Raw genomic sequence first — 21287 nt, 5'->3', positions numbered from 1 at the left:
ACTATGATAAAAATATTGGCTGTAAACTGGGTGTTCTAACCCGTTCGTACTAAGCCGCCAAGCCAGTTTTTCCTTTTTTATCTACAGGAACAGAGCAGAAATATTGCGGGGACAACCATAAATATGATGCATATATTGACATCAGCAAAACACGGAATCACACACAGTGTCTTATGCGCGATGGCATAGGCAAATTATGCAGTGTTTTCACAGCTAATCTATTACAAGGCTTTTAAAAAACCCATGAAGATGGTCTTCACAACTCCCTCGTCAGCTCACCGCCTTCTGTTGATTGGAAGCTGGGTTTTGACCAGTCAAACCGTTCACAACAATAAATTCTGCTTCGTCATCAATCAAGACGGCTGGATCAACATCCGGAGCAAATGTATGTTCACGAACCGGCGAGATAAGGTCGGTCACCTTGTAGGAGGGAGTCGCCATCTTCTTATTGTCCAAATCAAAACCCGGCTGGTATTTATCGATATTTGTTTGATCTCCGAGAATGGTGGCCTGAGGTCACACCTCCCTCATGCAAGCAACAAAGTCATCCTGTTCAAACAGAGACCCGTCTTCCTTTACCGTGGGGTATCCTCTGGCTAGATCCGTCGGGTCTAGATCTGACACCCAAGCCTTGGAGCGGCTCAGGGCAGTCAAAGCTCTGGCTCTGGCACATGATCGCTTAACTTCTTGGAATCTGGCGGGTAAGATTGACAGCTTTTTTAAGACATCATTGAGCCGGTTGGGTCCTTGATTGGTAGGAGAAATAGTGGCAAGTGCCCGTTGTGCGCCAATGTACAATTGCTCTACTAAGGTATATACTGCCTTCAGTTTAATCACGTTGTCTTGGCTCAGATTCTTGCTTCGTGGTCCTGCACATGTTTTGTAAACAATGGGTCAGCTAGCGGTTTATATTCCGAGTCAGCATAAGGTACAAAAGGTCAGTATAGATGGCTTACCAAATATGGCGGACACCATTTGAGATACCCGGTTCTTTAAACCGGTCAGCTTTGTAGTAACCTCCTCAAGAGCTGTTTCCGCTTTTTCGGCATGTTGTGTCAGCAGTGTTTTCTCTTCAGCCCAGGTTTTCTTCTTGGCAGTCAAGCTGTTTTTCAGTTTTTCTGTCTCAGCAAGACTTAATTGAATCTTGGAGTCGGCAGCCTTGATTTCTACCTCCTGATCCGCCAGCCGGGTCTTGGCGTCAGTCAATTGCGAACCCAATTCGGATAGGGCGTTCTGCAAAACATATACAGGTGTATCAAAGCTCAAAATTCAAGATTCAAGTCTCAAGTGCCTTTGCACTGCAAAACCACTTCACTTGGGGGCTAATGTATGCCAAAACAAATTCTTATGACTTTACTATACTTCAAGTCCCAAGTACTTTACAAAGTAACAACACCTGACACTTGGGGGGTAATGTATGATATTCAGCAAGTATCTCAAGGGTAAACCGGATTACAATATTTGTTGAGTTCGGCACAAGACAGTTATGAAATTCAAAGTACCGGCTCATTCAGGGTCAAGTGAACCGGCCCTTGGGGACTACAGGTGAAGTTTATTCTAATTTATTGGACTTCAGAGAAATCTAAAGGTACAGTTTTAGCCTATATCATAAAGTCTACAGATCATTCCGGTCTTCTCATAACCTGAAGACTTGGGGGCTGGCAGAATATAAGTAAGCCGGAAGAATATACCTCATACTTCAGCTGCAACTTCTTGACCATTTCGATCTCTGAGTCACGGCTGGAGTGCACATGGCTGAGATAGCCGGATAATATGTCATTGGCATTCAGATGGCCGTAATGCGAAATATCAAAATGCACTTTCTGTCTCTCCAACGCCTCTTGTTTCACCGTGTGACGAGCCAACACAGTGGGATTCCCCAGCTCAATAAAGCAGCTTCCGGTGATCAGAACGTCTTGCGCAGACGGTGATGGCGGGTTGGCCGAGCTGGATGGTCCAGTTGCAGAAGGATTAACGGTGGTATCGTCAACTGACTGCTCAGGAGGATTTACTTAAGCATTGACAAACGAGTCTTCTGGAGCTTCAGTTAATGGAGGAGAAGATGGCATGGCCGGTTCAGGTGCAAGAACTGGCGGGTCTTCCACCGGCTTAGTTACCTTGGCCTTCTTGGACTTAGCTTGACCACTAAGAGAAATGTTATGGGACTATCAGTACAATGATACAATTTGAAAAATATGGAGGAAAGAGGATTTTTTCCTTACCCAGGGGCAGTCTTGAAGGCCGGAAATTGGGTCTGAGACGAGTCGCCAGAAGAGCGAGACACCTCCTGCAAAGACAAAATAAAGTAAGTAATGCACAGGAGAAGATCCATTAACAGCAAGTCCAAGACAAAGAAATAAACCTCATTCTGGCATTTTTGAGGAGTCTGTTGAAGAATAGTAGGCGGTTCATCATCATTCCAGGTCTGACGGCAGCTCTCATGTTGCTGCTTTTTCAAAAGAAAATGAGGATCCAGATAAGCCAAAGGGTGTGAAAACCTTAGTTTCTGGGTTACGACTCGAAGTTTCTGTCTTGGCAAATGGGCTGAGTCGGAGAAAATAGTTACCTCTTCTTCCACGGCCTGAATGGCCCTTGTGTCGTCCTGGCAATGATCAGTGTTAATAAGATTATTAAAAAGTTGGCCAAGGGAGTCAAGGGCTACCTCCGACTCAGAAGTATCATCAAGCTTCAACAGATCCTCAGCGGTACTCTTCTTCTTTTTAGACCTCCGAGTCGTCTTCTTGGCGTTTATGGCAGCGACTCTCGCCTTCTTGGCAGTTTCGTGGTCATATTTGGCTTTCCAGAAATCAGATTTAGCCTGTAAATAAGTAAAAACAAGATGAAAGGTCAGGCAAGTATTGAAAAAACACGGCTGGGAAAAATACAAAAGAGAGAGATCGGAGTTTTCTTTACCTCTAGCACCGGGTTAAGCTTGCAGAAGGGGTTTAACCCGACTTTACTGTAGTCTTCGTATTTTCCGTTCACCAGAAGGGTTGACATTGAAACAATGTCTTCTTCAGTTAATTGAACGGAGCTGTGACGAAGAGAGTCATCTGGGCCTCCACCATACTCGTACATCAATTTTGATCGACGGCTTAGAGGGATGACCCGCCACGCAACCCAGCAACGGGTCAAGTCAACTCCGGTTAAGTTGTTTCCCAATAAAGCATTTATCATTTTAATGGATGGTATTAGCTTCTTGCATTCAGTGGCAGTGAGTTTGTCAGGGAGTGCAAATTTGGAGTCAAGACGCTCTGTTCGGTAACCCGGCAGTGGATGCTCATTTGCTGGTGAATTATCTTGACAATAAAACCAAGTCTGATTCCAGTCCTTGGGATGACTTGGCAAGACTATAAGGGGGAAGACGGCGCCTTGCCGACGCTGAATTGAGATACCTCCAAGTTCCAGGCTAGGGCCGTTGGTGCACTCATTCTGATGGTTCAGATAAAAATACTCTCTAAAGAGTTCCATGGTCGGCTCTTCCTGAAGGTACACCTCACAGAGTACATGGAAGTTGTAGATATTGCATATGGAATTGGGCCCGATGTCTTGAGGGTGGAGTTTGAAAAAATGGAGGACATCTCTGAAGAACTTTGAGCCGGGCGGTGAAAAGCCACGGTTCATGTGGTCAGTAAAGACAATGACTTCACCATCTCTTGGATTTGGCCGTTCTTCGTCCGGGTCAGGTGCACGGTAAGACATGACATTTTTTCCTGGTAAAAATCCTATGGAGAAGAACTCCTTCAAATTTTTCTCAGTTATGGTTGAGGGAACCCAGTTGCAGACAGTCAGCGCTTTGGACGGAATGGTGTTCAAAAACGAACTGAAAGGAAGGCAACATGCCGGTTCAATTCAATAAATATGGTGAAAGTAAATGATGATGATACAGGGGAGTAATGGCGGCTTAAATAAGGGCTAATGTCATATAAGGAAAAGTAAGCAGGCACAGTAAGCCACCATGACTACAGACATTTGAGAAATACCAATGGCAGAATTGGTTAAATATGGAGACAAACATGTTTCTTAACTTCTGGATATTACTATGGATCAAATGGCCGTTCAAAATTAAAAATTTCTTAGACCTAAAAATATGGCCCAGATGAATTCATTAGTTCTAAGAAGGTATATGTGCAAAGGAAGGGGATCTACTAACATCTAAAATGGGTGTAAAACCACTACCGCACGAGCTAGGTGTTCCTCTTTGATCAAGAGAGGGTGTGGAGGAAGAACTACCAGAAGATTCATGATGAACAACGTAGAACACCAATGAACTCGCAAACCCTAATGCAGATCTAAAGGTGTGAGAAGGCAAGAACTTACGAATGCGGATCTGTTGCGGAGGGTCGTCGCTGTTTCTCTGGACAGTTCAGAGTGATGCAGCAGCCGAGCTTGAGGATGACGATGAGGGCTGCGGCGGCGGCGGAGCTTGAGCGACAGAAGGTTGCGAGAGAGGAAGAAGACGATGGAAAAGGGAGAGAATGAAGAAAGGCTAGTCGTGCATATTTATAAGGAGAAGACTGATAAGTGGGCACGAAAAACGAGGAGACCATAACATGATTATCCAGCTACCCAGGCGCCTCGATTTTCGGGAAGGCATTAAATATAAAGATCCGTTAAAAAGATGACATGGTGGCGGGTTCCCGAAAAATCCGGAGGTGACGTCATGGCGGGTTACAAAGCTTTCGCAAAACAATAATAGATGGATTTTTTTTCTAAGTATTAAAGATTGACAAGAACAAAGTTCGAATCAACCTAGGGCCTAATGTTGGGGATATAGCTATCAGTTATGACCCGCCCAGGAGGGGCCGGGTCAGCCCCAATGGAGGGTCACAAAGGAAGCCCAATAGACATTCAAGGCGATAGGTTATTAAACCTTATAGAAGGCCTAAAGGCCTAGCAGCGGCTTAAGGCCCAATATTTTAAACCATCATATGTAAGGAAAGACTTGTAAGGAAAGGAATGTAAAAGAAGTCACTGAGCCGGACACGATTTATGAGCCGACCGGGACTCTGTAGGCCACCAGGCGTCAACCCGTGTATATAAGGGGACGATCCGGTGGCGGCTTAGGGCAAGAAACAAGAGATCAATAACCAAGCCGGCGAACTAGCCTCTTGGTGATCGAAACCCCAGCAATATCAACACAACTAGATGTAGGCTTTTACCTTCATCGCAAGGGGCCGAACTAGTATAAAACCTCTCATGTCCTTTGTCATGATTAACCCCTTTAAGCTTCCTAGTTGCGATGGCCCTACGACTAAGTCCTTTTGCTACGACATCTGCCGTGACAATTCCACGGTGGGCACCAACTGTCGTGGAATTGTCACGGCAGATGTACTAGTGTGAGGACTTAGTCATGAGGCCAACGCATCTTTGTGGTAGCTTGAGAGGGGTTGAGCGGAATCGAGAGATGCAACACAAGACAAGGATTTAGACAGCTTCAGGCCCTGGGAAACATCGTCCGGTAATAGCCCTACATGTTGTTTGTGGCTAGATATCGTTATGCTCGTGAGAGAGTCGTCGGTAAACCGGTTCTTTGTGTCTAGCCCTAGAGATTGTTTCTTCTTCCCTCTCCCTTTTTTGGGGAGACCTGCCCCTCCTTATATATGTTGAAGGGGCGGGTCACATGACTAGTCCTTGTAGGATTAGGATTACTCTATTACAAGTGGAGTCCTAGTCTTGCTTCCTTTGTAAGGGAATATTCCTTATGCCTTTCCTCATAAACCGGCCCACCATTGCATGAACCGGCCTTCTGGGCCTTGGGCCTTGTCATCCATCTAAAACACCCACCGAGTCACCAATGAGTCGGCAGACTAGTGAATCGCCAGACCAGTGAGCCGTCAGTCCTCCGGCGGGTTATCGATGAAGCGCCAAGTCCGGCTGGGTTATACTTCCGGCCGGATTACGCCGCGGGGTATATCCCCGACACCGCCTTTCGCCTTGTCCGCGACTCGCTGGATGCCAACGCGCTGGTCCATAGGCTCGACCGCCTCCTTGGCCTAGGTGTCCACCTGGGCGCAGTAGAGGAACATGCCGTCGCATCCTCGAGCTGGTGATCTCCGATGAAATAGCCAACTTGGAGCTCGAGATTGCGCTCCATATATACCTCGACCGTGTCGACCGCTTGGACGAACGCCTGCACGAGTTCAGGCAAAGCCAAGAGCTACCCTAGGCAAGGCTGCTGGTCATGGTCTCACGGACGCGTTTTATTTTGAAAAGTTGTTTCGATGTGGATAGCTTTGTATTCACAAGAATCATAGTATTGCTCTGTTTATTTCTCTGTTTCAATGTGTGTACTCTGTTTTCCATTCTTATATGTTCTGTTTCAATGTGTCTATATACGCTTTCCATTCTGTTTGTGTGGATGATAACAGCTAGATTCAAATTAGTATACAAAAACAGATAGAAAATGGAATTCATAATATATATATTGATTGTTCATTAGATCATCATAGAATATATATATATATATATATAAAATATCATCACATATACGTGATGATACTTAACTACTAGGTACGATGCATAAAATTGAAAACGAACAATACTAAACTAATAATCCCTCCTGGGGACAGTATTCCAGCAGCCCCTCGCCAGCAGCAACCTGGTGCGTAGCGTCTTCCCAGTGCGGAGGCAGTACTCTGACTCCTCCGCCTCGCAGTGCTTTACGTACCGATCTTCCTCTTGCTGGCGGACGCGCGTGGCCGATCTTGCCATTTTGTTGGGCACCCACCGGAGCTCCTCATCGGTAGCACGCTGGAGCTTATCGGCCCACCTCCAAGTAGCGATGAGGCACCCACTTCCTATGACCTTCCTCACGAAGTACCCGTCTCCGTACACCTCCTCCGGACGACGATGCGCCTGCCCCCAAAAACTCCGTCGCCTCCTTTTTCCAGGCGGCATCATGGGCTTCATAGGCCGCCTAGTACCTGGCTTCCTCCTCCTCCATCTCCTTCTTGAATGCCACCTGCTTGGCTTTCTCAGCCCGCGGCAGCGACTTCCATAGACAAAGATTATACTGGCCCCAAAACCAATCCAAAGTTGGGGGGTCCGGCGCAACCTCGTCAGGCGGCGCGTAGGGGTCCTCGTTGCTGCTAATCGAGTGAGCGTCCTCGGGGGGCGGCGACTCCTTGTCGGCGCGTGCGTAGACCGGCGGCGCCATGGTAGAGATTTGAGAGAGAGAAAGAGAGGGCTAGCGAGGAGAGGATGTAGATGAGAATGCAGGCGGGACAACGTGAGCAAGCTAGTATTTATTGGCGGTCGGAATATAGATCGATGGGGACAGTACAAACACTGGTCGCCGGAATTTATGAGTACTGTAGTTTGAATTACACACGATTCCTGCAACAAAATCCGTGTGTGAACATAATAGCCAAAATCCGTGTGTGAACATAATAGCTGACGGTTTCCAATGCAGAACTATGTATGACTAATGATCCTCGCCATTCACCTACCAAACCTCGAGCCGCGAGATAGATTGCCAATCGTGTGGGGGCCGGTTGTCTTGACAGATCTTTACATTTTTTTTGAACACCAGATATTTACATCATCTGATGATTTTTAACTCACACACAAGTACACAAAAATATGATTTTTCAAACCGTTTAGGTTAGGCGTTGCATGTAGATGTAGTTAAAATTTGAATTACGGTCATTAAATCGTTAGAAAATAACTTAAATGTCTTTAAAAGGTCAAATGACCCCTGAAAATTTCCAAATTTTCGCATGACAGTTGTATTAGTGTACGTTAAACGTAGGAAAAAATTTGAAGGTCGTAAGAGGAAGCTATCTCCCGTCCGTTAGCAAACATGCATTGTTCCCTCTCAGAACCGCGAACCTTCTAGCGAGTTGCTCTGGTTTGTGAGGGGTGCGTGTCCAAACTTTCGTCAAACAGGCCATTTTTTTACCACATCATCTTGGTGGCATGACATAAAATCAAGCAAGGTTTCTTGTTTTTCTGATCATTTTTTAATTTTTTTGGAATTAAAATGCCATGGCATGCACTCCATGCATGTGCCCATGCCTTGACACCAATATGTTTGAAAATTCATTCGAATTTACTGCACATGGAATTAACTCGCACACAAGTACACAAAACTATGATTTTTCAAACCGTTTTGGTTAGGCGTTGCATGTAGATGTAGTCCAAATTTGAATTACGGACATTAAATGGTTAGAAAATCACTTAAATGTCTTTAGAAGGTCAAATGACCCCTGAAATTTACCAAATTTTCACATGATAGTTGTATTAGTGCACGTTAAACGTAGGAAAAAATTTGAAGGCCGTAAGAGGAAGCTATCTCCCGTTTGTCATCAAACATGCATTGTTCCCTCTCGGAAACACGAACCTTCTAGCGAGTTGATCCGGTTTGTGAGGGGCGTGTGTCCAAACGTTCGTCAAACATGCCAATTTCTTTACCACATCATCTTGGTGGCATGACATTACATTAACCAAGGTTTCATGTGTTTCTGATCATTTTTCTATTTTTTTGAATTAAAATGCCATATCACTCCATGCATACGTATGCATGTGTCCATGTCGTGAGACCAATATGTTTGAAAACTCCTTCTAATTTACTGCACATGGAATTAACTCGCACATAGGTACACATATATGATTTTTCAAACCGCTTTGGTTAGGCGTTGCATGTAGATGTATTTCAAATTTGAATTACGGTCATTAAATGGTTAGAAAATCACTTAAATGTCTTTGAAAGGTCAAATGACCCCTAGAATTTTCCAAAATTTCACATTACAGGTGTAGTAGTGCACATTAGACGTTGAAAAAATTTGAAGGCCATAAGAGGAAGCTGTCGGCATTCTGGGAACGGGGGTCCCCAGACTTGCCTGCCTGCGGCCTGCGGCGTGGCTCAAGTGGGGGCCCAGCGCGGCCCATCTTCATCAGCTCAAGCTCAAGACCCTCGCGAGGGGCCAAGCCTCGCGGGGCGGACGACCAGAAGCTTCCTCAGAGGCAGCCTCATCAGGCAGGCTCGCGAGGAGGCGGAGAGATCAAGGCAGGGGTACCTCGCGAGGAGCCCGTGACGCAAGCCATGACGATCGAGACCAGGCGGGCTCCAGATGAGCGCCTGCCTGCGCAGTGTCCTTGTTTCCCCTTTGGTGCAAAGGGGGCAAGCACAGGCCAAGGCATCGGGCAAAGGTTACCATTCCGGTGCAACGAAACCAAGACCAACAGAGCGGCAGGATGGAGGTCACCGTGGAGCCCAAGACGGCGTCATCACCAGTGCTTTTGGCAGCCGAAGACCACCTTCAGAATGGCCAATTGTTGGCACCCTTGCCGCTCATTATTTGGGGAGAGGCCCAGGGCCTCTATAAATAGAGCTAGCCACCACAGGGGGAGAGAGAGGGGGAGACCTGGTAGAGCTCTAGCAGAGAGAGAGAGAGAGGCGACTGAACTCACCCAAATGGTTCATCGCACCATCTCAAGAACACCTCTCGCGAGGCTGTTCTTCCCTTGTACTGTTCATCACCAGCCCCTGAGGCAGTCCACCACGCCGCACACTGGAGTAGGGTATTACACCACAACGGTGGCACGAACCAGTATAAACCTCATGTCCCTTGTGTTGTTCGTTGTTTCTAGTTTAGATCACGCGAGGTGATTGGACGTAGATCAGTAGGGGAGGGATCTCCGCGCGCACCCCAGTGTTCGAACCTCAAGGGTCTGCCGGAACCCGAGATCCGACATTTGGCGTGCCAGGTAGGGTTGCGCCGGAATCCTTCTTCCTCCGCATCGCATTCCGTCGCCTCGCCATTCAGATGTCAAGCGACCCGGCTGCCAGCGCCGACCGCTGGGCCGTGTGGCCCGCCCATGCCGTGTCACTAGCCCAGGGCGACCTCAACCTTGCGCCTCAGGAAGCCCGCGCTCCGCAGGGCGCTGCGGGGCGCGGGCCACGCGGCCAGACGCCGCCTGCCCTCACACCACTGCAGGTGTGGGCCGCAGCAAGGGCCTCAAACCAGGCCATGGCCACAGCGCCGTACACCCGATGGGAGCAAGCGAATTCCAGGGCCGCGCTCATGGTGGCCCGAGAGCTGCTACGGTGTCAACTGTTGGAGGGCGGCCGCGACGTGAGCGTGTAGCCAAGCTCCTGGATGCCGCTGCCTCAGGAACACCACCTTTCTGCGTTCAGCTGCCACCCCAGACCCAAGGCGGGCCGTATGGCGGCATCGTGCGCACGCACGCAACTTCCAGCGGACTCCAGGGCCCGTCCAGTGCCAACACCTCCACCGGCACCGGGCGACAAGTCACGCCGGCCCCCTCTCAGGCCAACGAAGGGGTGCACGCCGCGGCCTTGGGCTTCGGCGGACTGCCGCGGATTCACCCCCAAGATGGCTCTCCAAGCCAGACTGCGAGGCATGCGGGGCGCTACGGCGAGGCCCACGAGGCGATGGCCCCAGAATCTTATGTTCCCCGCTTGGTGGGTCAGGGGTGCGCACTGGAAGAAGATCATGGCTCATTCCTCGAGCCAGGCTGGGGCGAGGAGACGCCAGAAGCCGAGCTCTTTCGGGAACCCCAAGAGAGCCTCGACAACTGCACCGGCAGCAGCAACTATCGGGTACCATTCATCCCTGAGGAGCAAGCTTATGCTAACCATGGGTCGCAGGAGATACAGGTCGCCGCAGCATATGGCTGCCCCAATGCTGCAGCCTCGTACCCCTCAAGGGGAGGGCACAGGGGGCTGCAGGAGAGGGGCCGAGATTCGGGTTCGTCCCCGCGGCGGTCGGAGCAAGGCGTTCTCAGGAGGTAGGCCCTCTGCCGGGGAGGTGCCCCAGGGCCTGCCCCCGGTAGGGGACCCGTGGTCGTCGGGGGAACCGCTGGCGACCGCACTGCCCCATTGGCGTCGTCCTTGGTTTTCGGTCACCGTCAATGGCGGCAGAGTGAGGCGCAAGGCGGGGCCCTCATCTGGCGATATGAAGCAAGGCCAGTACTTGTGAAGAAGGCCCAGTGCCTGTGAAGCTCGCCGCCCGTGACACTCTCACGTAATACTGAGTGGGGCTGTACACGCCCCGGAGTCTCGGGAGAGCTGCCCTTGAGCCTCAGGGGCTCCCGCCCACGCCCAGTGGCAGCAATTAGCTCCGCGCTGGTAAGAAGACGTCGAAGACTAGACTAGGTGCCGGACGCGGCCTTTGCTTTTGCCTTTCCTTGTTGACAAAGTTCTTTGATTTGGATTTAAGTTGGATTTGAGCTTGATGCTTGCGTGTGTTTGGGGGAAGGGGTGTTTAGTCTCGTTCGAGCAATCTCTCGCGTTCTTGTTTTGGCTTTGCGTCCAAAGTTAGCCTTGACTGCCCCCCTCGCGAGCCCCTCGCGAGCCGGGCCGGGCCAGGCACGTTTTACAGCCAGGACCGCTGTTGCCGCACCCTTTCCGGAGGTCCTCATCACGGAATCTACAAGTTAATCAGGCGACACCCGAGGTACGACGGCCCCCGCAGGCCCCCTCAGGACTCGTCGGGGTCGGAAGGGACACAAGTCAGCTGACTCATCACCGGGCCAGCGGCTAAGTTCACACGCAACGTTATACTTACCAGGGTACTAATTGCAAACCTTTACATGAGGGGCTTCCCCTCCCAAAATGCTCTTACATTCTTCAGGGCCAAGCCCAAAGCTTCTTTGTGCAGGATAAACAGCAGTGACATGCGGTCAGTCGGTCATATCACTCACCGCGTCTTCTTGGGCATCCTCGAAGGCATCACTGGCGTCGTTGACATTGCCGCCGCCATCGCCAGCATCTCCGTCACCGCCAAGCTCGTCCACAACACCGCCTTCATCGGCGTCCATGACCATGCCGTCATCATCAGACGCAAAGGCCCTGACGAGGGCGTCCACATTGTCCTCCACCCATCGCGCCAGGTCGCCCCGGACGGCTATGGGCACGGGTGCGATGGCAGCGTCGATGTCGAAGTGGGTGTCCTTGCCCAGTAGATAGCTAAAGATGCGGGAGAATGCATGCCTGAGCAAGGCTCGGCTCCTCTCTTCGACAAGCCAACAAGACCTTTTGGAGCAGCTCTCTAGAAGCGTCACCACATCGGTGAAAAACTGGAGGTTGCCGGCGTAGTTAACCTCGTGCGGATCCTTGGCGACAACCTCGCAGATGTTGCCCAAAGCCGTGTTGTCCCTTTCTCTGAGCATTTGAAGCATGGGGGCATGCTCGCGCTCCAGAACCCGCCGCCGACGGATCTCGTCCTCATTCCGCTGCGCGACGGCCTCGGCGTCATCCACCCTCTGTTGGAGAAGAAGCTGCTCGGCCTGGGAAGAGGACAGCTCCGCCCGTGCTGTGCTGAGGGCGGCTGCGGAGGAGTCCGCACGCCGCGTCACTTCGACCAGTTTGGCCCTGAGGGCTGCGGTCCTGCCCTCAGTCTCGGCCTTGATCAGACCCAACCTCGTCTCGTATTCACGCTCGAAGGCGGAGTGAGCTTCCGCCATGCGGCGATCGACTTCTTCCTTGGGCCGGGCTTCGCGCGCGGCAACATCATCCTCCGCCCAAGCCACCAGGCGCTCCCTCATCTCAAACGCTCAAGATCAAGTTTGCGCTCGGCGGCCTCCAGCGTCAGCGCCCCCTTGTGCTTTAGAAGCTCCGCCCGGTCAACAGGGGCCCCCTCCATCGACTCAAGGGCCACCTGGCGCAGTTCCACTTGCTGCTCCAGGGAGTTGCTCCAGCCCTGGAGCTCCCATGCGCGCTCCTCCGCATCTTTGCGCTATCGGTCTGCTTCCCGAGCCCCTCGATGGCCTGGGAGCAGGCTTCCCGCGAAGCTGCCAGCGATGCTTCAGCCTTCGCGTTTTTGAGATAACGTTGGTGATGCGCGAGGGCGATGGCTACCCTTAGTTTGCGCCTCTCCTCAGCAAGGCGCAAGCCTTCGAGCTCGAGGCGCGCATCCTCGTCAGCAAGCTCTGCCCCGATCCGGCTCACCACATCCGCCGCCCTCTGGACGAACTATTCGCGAAGGGCGCATTGCTCCCGAGCGCGCCTGAGCACATCTCCTACATCACCCTCTTCCACCGGGGCATGCGGAGGGCCCCGAGGCGGCAAGCCCCCTCCCGGCGCAGGGCTGGGGGCTGGCGCCCTAGCCATCACCAAACGGACCTCTTTGGGAATCCGGCCTGGCATCGGTCCACCCATGGAGGAGGAGCCAAAGAAAGACTTCAGCCATTCACCATCTATGACCAGAGGAGGAACGTGGGGCAAGCCAGATGTGCCCCAGGAGGCCTCATGAAGAAAGGACAGTGGGCGCGCAGGCTCGAGGTGCCCTATGGAACGGACCATTCCACCAACTGGTCTGGCAGCAGGGGTGCCGCTCGAGCTCGGCGTGCCCAGGGCCAGCGGAGAAGGCGAAGCTTGGGGGGTGGCTCCCGGGCTGACTCAGCGAGTTTCGCAGGGCAGGGCCTGAAAGGCCACAATCAGTCACAGGGATAGTAAAGTAAATGAGCAGAGAAAGAAGAAGACTTACTCGCCCATGGCAAAGTACTTCCTGCGCTTTAGCAAGCGGCAAGGGCGGTCGTTGCCACCCAAGGCCTCCTTCCTCTTGCGGAGGGCCTCGAAGTCTATGCGGACCACCCCTTTTCTCTCCGACCACAAGTCATAGTTCCCTTGTTTCCTCCTTCCTTCCTTCCTTGCTAAACTATAGCCGCTTCCTCACTCTCGCCGTCTCGCATCCTACCGCCGGGGTCGCCATGGTCTTCTTCAAAGACATCTCCAGCGGTTCCTCCTCTGGCGACTACTCCTTCATGACCAGGTATGCCTCTCTTCTCTCTCTCTCGGGCTATGACTTGGAATGAAGGATTTTTACCCGAAGGTCGATTTGAGTCGTTTCTTCCTCTTGTAGCTCCCTAAGACCATCAGTGGCAACGAATGGAGCGGGGTGGCTGAAGACCTATCTGCTCGTTGTCACCATCAATCTCCATGCGTGAAGCTACTTGTGTTTGATTCTGTGGACACTAGGAGGATGTTTCTGGCATGTGCAGAGAAGGTTAGACCCTCTTCCGTTGTTACAAATCATTTGTTAGATGTGATTCAGACACTGTCGCGGTCTCAACCCATTCATACCACACCTTCAACCAAACACATCCTAAGACAGTGTCACGGTTTGTACCTAGTATCTTAAATTGTTGCCATCTCATCAGCGGTGCCATTAGAAAATTATTTGGCACTGCTTCAGTAGTTTGTGCAGCAAACTTTGGTCCACACATCCGAGCAGCCAAGCAGTAAAATTCTAAATCTTTATGGCACAAAGGAACTGGGCATAGGAGCAACTACGTGCTCCGGAGTCCGGGTCCCTGATTTTTTTTTCCGCTGCATCGGCTTGCTAGTTCAGGGCACCAGTGCGAGATGTAGCAACAATTGTCTTTACACCAGTTTTGGCATACATAGTGGACGGCCTTAGTGCTATTAGTTCTATGTTACTAAATTTGTGCATGTACACACCTGTTAGTATCAATTTTCTGTCATCCAAATACTGTTGCTATGCTGTTGTAGTTATATTTACCTTCCTCATAAAATGTTCAATTTGTTATTTATTGTACATGAGGAAGAACTTGTAGCGTCATTGTAGTTAATTATAGCTTCTGATGTTCCAGAATTTGGTTGTTGTCTTAGTACAAATTATTTCATTTGCACATTGATCTTTTTGAGAAGATATGTCATAATTAACATGTTTCTTCAGTTTTTCAAAATAAGCATTGGTGATTTTCTATGTTGCTATAAACCCATTTCCCTTACAATTGTTACTGATCTAGTTTTAAATATTATAGGATGAACGGAAGTGTTCTTACTTGGAGTGGGTTGATCAAGAGTGGCCATAGTCTTTGAAGATGTGTCTAACGAAGCTCTGGAGCATGTATGAGGAAGTGAACACAACTAGGCTTAGAGAAAGTCTTGTCAACGTTGAAGCATATTTCAAGATGCAGGATAAAAAGTTGAAGGTGGAGAATGAGCTCAGATTTTTTAAAAGACTTTGCTAAGATGGTGTTGGCTACGAAGGAGGCACTTTCCTAGTTGGCCTGTGCAAAATGGGTTCTTACTGAACTGAAAGCAGAGGTGGATAAGACGAGCCTGGATGATCTCGATTAGGGAAATGAATATATTGTTCTTATGAACTTGAACTAGATATATGTTGTACTGTGCTATTTTCATGTAGCTACAGTACTTTGATGTTATAATATATTTATGTGCCTCATATGAAATTGGCAAATAGTTGTTCCATATGAAATGTGAATTTGCATAATACTGGAATTATTAATTGTAAACTAATAAACCTGCTAAATGTGTCGTGGACCTTTGCAAACGGTTCTAGCAGTAAAAGCGGTTGCGATGGATAGCCCAATGACACACAATTTTCTTCATGAAATCATGTGTGATATAGTTGATAAAAGCAAACAATTAACCAAGGAAGACCATGTGTGATAGTTACACCTTTCACACACGAGCCTACACATAAAACTGTGTGGGATTTACGTCCAAACGGAAATGTTCTCCCTGGATTGACTGTGTGGGATGTACATAAGAACGGAAACGTATTCCTTGGATTGACTATGTGTGATATGCATACAAACGGAAATGTTTTTCTGGGATTCATCGTGTGGGATGTACATACCTACGGAAATGATTTTCTCGGATTACCGTGTGGGATGGACATACCTACGAAAATAATTTCTGGGATTCACCATGTGGGATGTACATACCTACGGAAATGATTTCTGGGATTCACCGTGTGGGATGTACATACCTATGGAAATGATTGGGTTTCGATGCCTCGCCCGATCGCACACGGCCCCAGCCTGGGTCCCAGGAGGGCCTATCCCCGATGATTTATGAGTCGTGTGGGAAGGACACCCTATCACACACACTCACTTGGCGACGGTTCCAAATGTCGTCACGGAAAGGGGTAAAAAAGTGTTTGTTTAGGACCGACGTGCACCAGTGATATCAAAGCGAGTGAGTAGGGATTGCCATGCAACGGATGCACTAGAGCTATAAGTTTATGAAAGCTCAAAAGAAAACTAATTGGGTGTGCATCCAACTCGCTTGCTCACGAAGACCTAGGGCAATTTGAGGAAGCCCATCATTGGAATATACAACCCAAGTTCTATAATGAAAAATTCCCACTAGTTTATGAAAGTGACATAGTAGACTCTCTATCATGAAGATCATGGTGCTACTATGAAGCACAAGTGTGGTAAAAGGATAGTAGCATTGCCTCTTCTCTCTTTTCTCTCATTTTTTTATTTGGGCCTTCTCTCATTTTTTTGGCTCTTTTATTTTTTCATTCTGGGTCTCATCCTGACTTGTGGGGGAATCATAGTCTCCATCATCCTTTCCTCACATGGGACAATGCTCTAATAAGGAAGATCATCACACTTTTATTTACTTACAACTCAAGAATTACCACTCGATACTTAGAACAAAATATGACTCTATATCAATGCCTCCGACGGTGTACCGGATGTGCAATGAATCAAGAGTGACATGTATGAAAGAATTATGAGTGGTGGCTTTGCCACAAATACAATGTCAACTACATGATCATGCAAAGAAATATGACAATGATGGAGCGTGTCATAATAAACGAAACGGTGGAAAGTTGCATGGAAATATATCTCGAAATGGCTATGGAAATGCCATAATAGGTAGGTATGGTGGCTGTTTTGAGGAAGGTATATGGTGGGTTTATGGCATCGGCAAAAGTTGCGCGACACTAGAGAGGCTAGCAATGGTGGAAGGGTGAGAGTGTGTATAATCCATGGACTCAACATTAGTCATAAAGAACTCACATACTTATTGCAAAAATCTATTAGTTATCGAAACTAAGTACTACACGCATGCTCCTATGGGGATAGATTGGTAGGAAAAGACCATCGCTCGTCCCCGACTGCCACTCATAAGGAAGACAATCAATAAATAAATCATGCTCCGACTTCATCACATAATGGTTCACCATACGTGCATGCTACGGGAATCACAAACTTTAACACAAGTATTTCTCAAATTCACAATTACTCACTAGAATGACTCTAATATCACCATCTTTATATCGCAAAACAATCATAAGGAATCAAACTTCTCATAGTTTTCAATGCACTTTATATGAAAGTTTTTATTATACCCCTCTTGGATGCCTACCATATTAGGACTAAATTTATAACCAAAGCAACTTACCATGCTGTTTAAGGACTCTCAAAATAATATAAGTGAAGCATGAGAGTTCATCAATTTCTATAAAATAAAACCACTGCCATGCTCTAAAAAGATATAAGTGAAGCACTAGAGCAAAATTGCGTAGCTCAAAAGATATAAGTGAAGCACAAAGAGTATTCTAATAAATCATGATTCATGCGTGTCTCTCTCAAAATGTGTCTACAGCAAGGATTATTGTGGCAAACTAAAAAGCAAAGACTCAAATCATACAAGACGCTCCAAGCAAAATGCATATCATGTGGTGAATAAAAATATAGCCTTAAGTAAAGTTACAGATAGACAAATACAAAAGGGGGGATGCCTTCCAGGGCATCCCCAAGCTTAGGCTCTCAGTTGTCCTTGAATATTACCTCGGGGTGCCTTGCGCATCCCAAGCTTAGGCTCTTGCCACTCCTTATTCCATAGCCCATCAAATCCTTACCCAAAACTTGAAAACTTCACAACACAAAACTCAACAGAAAATCTCATAAGCTCCCTTAGTAAAAGAAAATAAATCACCACTTTTGGTACTGTTGTGAACTCATTCTTTATTTATACTAGTGTAATATCTAATGTATTCCAACTTTTCCAGTGTTCATACCCCCCGATACTACCCATAGAATCATCAAAATAAGCAAACAACACATAGAAACAGAATCTGTCAAAAACAGAACAGTCTGTAGCAATCTGGATATTTCGAATACTTCTGTAACTCCAAAAATTCTTAAAAATTAGGAAAACAGAAGAAATTTTATATCAATCATGTTTTAAAAATTCAGAATTTTTCTCACGCTTTTGTGACTTTTAAAAATTCTGGGACTGGGCATAAAAGTTTCTGTTTTTCAGCAAGATCAAATCAACTATCACCGTAAGCTATCCCAAAGGTCTTACTTGGCGCAAACACTAATTAAAAGACAAAACCACATCTAACCAGAGGCTAGATGAATTATTTATTGCAAAAAAGAACCTAAAAAGCAAAAACAAAAATAAAATTGGGTTGCTTCCCAACAAGCACTATTGTTTAACGCCCTTAGCTGGGCATAAAACGCGAATATATCTAGCTATTGTCATCTTTGCTATGCAATCAATAAGTAGCTCTCATAATAGATTCATAAGGCAATTTAATTTTATTTCTTTGAAAGTGTTTCATGCCCTTCCTTAACAGAAATTGAAATCTAATATTTCTTTCTTTCATATCAATACTTGCACCAATCATTCTAAGGAAAGGTCTATATCAAGAACAATGAATCTACGGGCACATAATTCCTGTTTTCAACAATAAGAAAATCATTAATCCTTCCAATAAGTTTCTTAATAGTGGAATCTGCAAGATGCAAATTTAAAGAACAATCATCAAATTCACAGAAACCTAACATATCACGTAAAGTTTTTGGAATCATGGAAACACTAGCACCCAAATCGCACAAAGCATGGCACTCATAATCTTAAATCTTAATCTTAATAGTAGGTTCCCACTCATCATAAAGTTTTCTAGGGATAGAAACTTCCAATTCAATCTTTTCTTCAAAAGATTGCATCATAGCATCAACGATATGTTTAGTAAAAGCTTTGTTTTGATTATAATCATGAGGATAATTCAACATGGATTGCAACAAGGAAATACAATCTACTAAAGAACAATTATCATAATTAAATTCCTTGAAATCCAAAAGAGTGGGTTCATTGCTACTTAAAGTTTTGACCTCTCCAATCCCACTTTTATCAATTTTTGCATCAAGATCTAAAAACTCTGAATCATTAGGACGCCTTTTAACTAAAGTTGACTCATCTCCAGTCCCATCTTTATCAAGACTTATATTGGGAAACAAAGATTCAATAGGAGTCACATCAATCACTTTAAGATCTTCATCATTATTTTCATGGAAGCTAGAAGAACATGTTTTTACAAACCAATCCTTTTCTGCATGCATCTTAGCGGTTCTTTCTTTGCACTCATCAATGGAAATTCTCATAGCTTTGAGAGACTCAATGTCGGTGTCAAAACCGGCGGATCTCGGGTAGGGGGTCCCGAACTGTGCATCTAGGATCGATGGTAACAGGAGACAGGGGACATGATGTTTACCCAGGTTCGGGCCCTCTCTATGGAGGTAATACCCTACTTCCTGCTTGATTGATCTTGATGAATATGAGTATTACACGAGTTGATCTACCACGAGATCGTAATGGCTAAACCCTAGAAGTCTAGCCTATGAATATGGTAATGAGTATATGCGTTGTCCTTTCCGGACTACCCCCTACGGTTTATATAGACACCGAGGGGATCTAGGGTTTACATGGAGTCAGTTACATAACAAGGAATCTTCGGTCGCCAAGCTTTCCTTCCACGCCAAGTAGAGTCCAATCTGGACACGGTGCAGTCTTCGGTCTTGATGTTTTCACAGCCCATCAGTCCGGCCCATAGATAACAGGCCGGACGCCCGAGGACCCCTTAGTCTAGGACTCCTTCAGTAGCCCACGAACCAGTCTTCAATAGCGAAGTACTCGGCACATATGTTGTCTTCGGCACTACAAGGCGGGTTCCCCCTTCAATGGTCTCCAAGTAATGTATTCGGCCATTTGACTCTAATGTCGCCTCCTTGGCTTCCGTGCGTTGAATAATCTTCATCCTCCATGTGTCGAGTGAATGTGGAAAGTCAGGGTGTTTTTTGCGAATAACACCTCATCCATGCGAGGAAGAGCGCCTACTTAACAAGATTGGATCCTAGATCCATTCAGTGCTGCGAAGAAGAAATCCCCAGAGACTGCTTAGGAGAAACCATTCCAGCATGGCTAGGGTCCCCAGCTCCTCCGCTCGTCCCAGCCCAGAGATAGGCGAGTGGGAGAAGTGTTCCGTGTCTTATAGCCGTTTGACGAAGTTGCAAACGCAGGGATACCTTCCCCACGCAGATCTAGTCCCTGTTCGAGCAGGGCTAGCTTCCTTCAATGAGGGGACTCAGGCAGAGGACGTCCCCAATCCGTCCGGGGGAGAGCGAGTGTGTTTGGTCCCCTACCTGTTAAGAGGCGTTGGATTTCCTATCCATCCGTTCCTCCGAGGGCTCCTGGAGTACTACGGCCTCCAACTACACAACTTCACTCCGGCCTCTATTCTGCACATTGCGGGTTATGTTGCTTTATGCAAACTTTTCCTGGTCGTCGAGGCTCATTTCGAGTTGTGGAGGAAGCTGTTTTGTCTCGTCCCGCGTAATCATGAAGGGTCAATATTTGAAGTGGGCGGTGCCGAAGTATGGCGTGTCGCCGATACTGGATACCCATCCGGTACACCAAGGAAGGCACATGATGACTGGCCCTCTGAATGGTTTTATATAGAGGACGTTGCGCTTCCCGACTCGGTTCAAAAGGGTCTTCCCGAATTTGCGCGCGTCCCACTGAAGAAACGCCACAGTTGGCGTCCCCGGAGTCTCGAAGAGGAAGATGGCGCGGAGGTTTGTCAGCTGATGAGGAGGATGAAAGAGCTCACTCAATCCAGACTCACAATAATTGAGGTTATTGCGATTTCCATAACGCGAGGGGTTCAACCACTCCAATACACAGGGCTTCCAATGTGTCACTTCAATGGGGAGGACGATGCCTCTCGCTGCGGCCGGAAAGGTCTGGATACCCCTGCCGCTTTGGCTAAAACATTAGCCGAACTGTTCGAAGGGGAGGAAAAGGAATTTCTCCACATCAAATGCATAGATGGGTATTCTATGTACAACCCTCCCAGGTGGGTAAGGCCCGAGCCCTCTGTTTTTACTCCTTCCCTCTCCGGATTGGCTTGATAAACTTTTTAACTTTGTCTGCCTATGACAACACTGGCAAAAAGTCACCGAGGGATTTTGTAGTCCCGCCCTACAACCGGAGGATCACAACCAAGAGCTTGATCCCAGGTTCGAAGAGGACCCGAAGATATTTGTGGTGCTTGCGGAGGGGGTGTTTTACCAGACGAGCTATGATGGCACAGAGGTGGCCATCATCGCCGACTACCCCGGTTTTCTTCCAGCTTCACACGTAAGTGATCCAAACGCACCTTATTCAAAAAGAGATTTCTCCTTCCTTCTTACCCACCGCACCGTCTTGTGCTCCAAAGGGGAAGGGTTCGGTGCGCCGTACT

The sequence above is a fragment of the Triticum urartu genome, chromosome 3 (assembly GCF_003073215.2).
Source record: "Triticum urartu cultivar G1812 chromosome 3, Tu2.1, whole genome shotgun sequence".
Lineage (NCBI taxonomy): Eukaryota > Viridiplantae > Streptophyta > Magnoliopsida > Poales > Poaceae > Triticum > Triticum urartu.
This window is presented reverse-complemented; position numbering follows the sequence as displayed.